The sequence below is a fragment of the Montipora foliosa genome, chromosome 6 (genome assembly GCF_036669935.1).
Source record: "Montipora foliosa isolate CH-2021 chromosome 6, ASM3666993v2, whole genome shotgun sequence".
Lineage (NCBI taxonomy): Eukaryota > Metazoa > Cnidaria > Anthozoa > Scleractinia > Acroporidae > Montipora > Montipora foliosa.
Genome location: NC_090874.1, coordinates 56,225,383 through 56,227,882, shown reverse-complemented (window position 1 = coordinate 56,227,882; position 2,500 = coordinate 56,225,383). Strand labels below are relative to the sequence as shown.

The window sequence follows — 2,500 nt, the reverse complement described above, 5'->3', positions numbered from 1 at the left end:
CCATGGATGTTCCTGTAAGAGGCATACTTCATTTCCACTTGCCATCATGTCTTCATAGTGCCCTGCTGTGGGCTCTTTTGTCTGGAGCAACAAAGTTGAAGCGATGGTTGACTATGAGATGATGCTAGCCCTCATCTTGTAGGCAAACAAATCCATCTCCAGATGCACTTTGTCTTTGCCAACTGAGTAGTATAGTAGTTGGGGGTACCAATTTGACCTTGGGATTTTGCGTTTGATTTTACGTTGAATTTGACCTTGGGATTTTGCGTTGAAATATGACTTGCGTTGGATTCAAAATTTACTAAAAAATTAAAGTACATGTTTTTAAAAAATATATTACCAAGCAACAAACTACATGATTAAATATTCACATAATCAATCAAATGGAACATGAAAGAATCACAAAGCATGACATTCTCGGAAATAAAGAAAGGGGGTTTTTCCCATGAAAATGATCTAATAAATATATTCAAGTCAGTTTTAACCAAACGCAACTTTCATTTTTCATTTTTCATTGGTTTTTATTTTGGAAGTGACTTTAGAAGATGCATGCATGAAGTGTGTTAAATATTCATATAATCAAGATAGCGTGACATTTGATAAACTTTATAAGTAAACTTTATGAGTAAACTTTAGCAGTAAACTTTATAATGACCATATGCATAACTTATTATTGCATTATCATGTATTTATCTCTTATCATCAAAGCAGCTAAGTGACACTTTGTTCAGCTCATAGCTTCCAAGTTGATGATTGTTGCTTCTAATGGTTTTCATGGTATGATACATTTGTTTGTTATTGAATAGAGTTTGTTTGTAATCTTCATGTTTGATGTCTTTTTTGATCACAATCTTTTTAATACCTTTTGCTGTTTTGCTATGCTGATTATTATCCTTGATGTAAGAGTACATTTTGCTTTGAGGCCAATAAATTCTTTTATAACTAAACCAGCTGCCTCATCTTTGAATTTACCTATGATCTTATTTTTTTCATCATAGAACTTACTATCTTTAGAGTAATCACTGCTGTCAAACTAATTTTTATCATCCCAAAAGTCTTTATACATATCAGTGGTTTCAGTCAGTGAATCTGTGTCTGTGAATAATACTTTTGCTTTATTATTGTACTTTTGTTTGATATAATTATAATGAAAATCGTACATAAGAGTTTTGCTTAGATCTAAAATACGAAAGCCTAAAAAAGGTGATGGATGGTTTAAAATGGCTAGGTCACGCTATTTTAGGTAATTTTGTTTAATTTTGTTAATTATGAGCTACAAATGTCAAATTTGCAGGGCACGAATCTTTCATTTGCAAAATAACGGCCACGTAACAACTGAGAATGATTTTCCAGCTGTGTAAATGACATTTTGATATAGACTGATATGTTTTTTCTTTGGCATTAGTTCTTTTCTGAGTATTAAATTAAGGTGGCTCACACCAGTTTCAACACTTGAAAGAAACGTTCTCATTAGAAGGATTGACACTACAACACTTTATCACTTAACAGCAATGTTATGGTACCATATCAAACACCAATATTGCTACAAATACTCGGTCATTTTTGTGCATTTACAAGAAGAAAAATCTTAAAAACTTATTAATATTGAGAGGAAAAAAATATATTTCATCTTAATCAGCACTAGGAGCAGCGGCTAGTCAGGTCTATCTTTAAAGCACTTTTCTTAAACAATTTATAGTTACTTATTTTCCTGCGATCATTTTGCAATGCGTTCCATATCTTGGCCCCCTGATATCTCATCGATTTCAATCCGTACTTGGTGGTATTTACTTTCGGCAATGTCAAAATTGCGTCTCCTCGTAGATTATAACGACTTTCTCTTAATTTTAGTAAATCACAAAGCGAGGTCGATACGTCCTGATTATTAACTATTCTATAAACTGTAGTCAGTATCGTAGCGATTCTTTGGTTTAACAATGTTTGCTGACCACACTTTTTTTAGCAACATTTCATATAAAGAATTATTGTGTTGGTAAACAAAGTGCAGTGCTCTCTCGTTAATTTTCTCTAATTTATCTGACGTGCGCTTGCTGCAAAAATGCCATGTTTCGGCACAATAATTAAAATAATTATTCCCGATAGAGGTTCATGCGTGTATCAAACGGTAGTATCATCTTTATTCTCTTTAGAACTGCTACCTCCTGACTAACTCTACGGCATATCTTTGCCACATGCGCGTCAAATTTTAATTTGTAACACCGAGTAAGTCCATATCATCTTACAGAGGAATAACAGTGTTCTCACACACAAACTTTGGATCAGAGTGTGAATTGCCAAAGGCAATAGCTTTATATTTACTGGGGTTCCTTTGCATTCCATTCTTATCAAACCAGTTGTCTACCCTTTGAAGATCAGAATTGATAGCCTGCTCGACTTCCACGGTCTCATTTCCCGCATAGAAAACTTGCGTATCATCTGTATATGTAGATAAGGTAGTATTTTCAGTCACATGCAAATCATTCATAAATATATTAAACAA

General features: G+C 33.4%; 1 protein-coding gene across 1 annotated transcript in view; it reads left to right on the top strand.

Annotated features, from left to right (window-relative positions):
* Positions 1 to 2,500, top strand: part of LOC138007826 (proline-rich transmembrane protein 1-like) — a 43,053-nt gene that overhangs the window by 1,149 nt on the left and 39,404 nt on the right. The gene's annotated exons all lie outside the window — the stretch shown is intronic.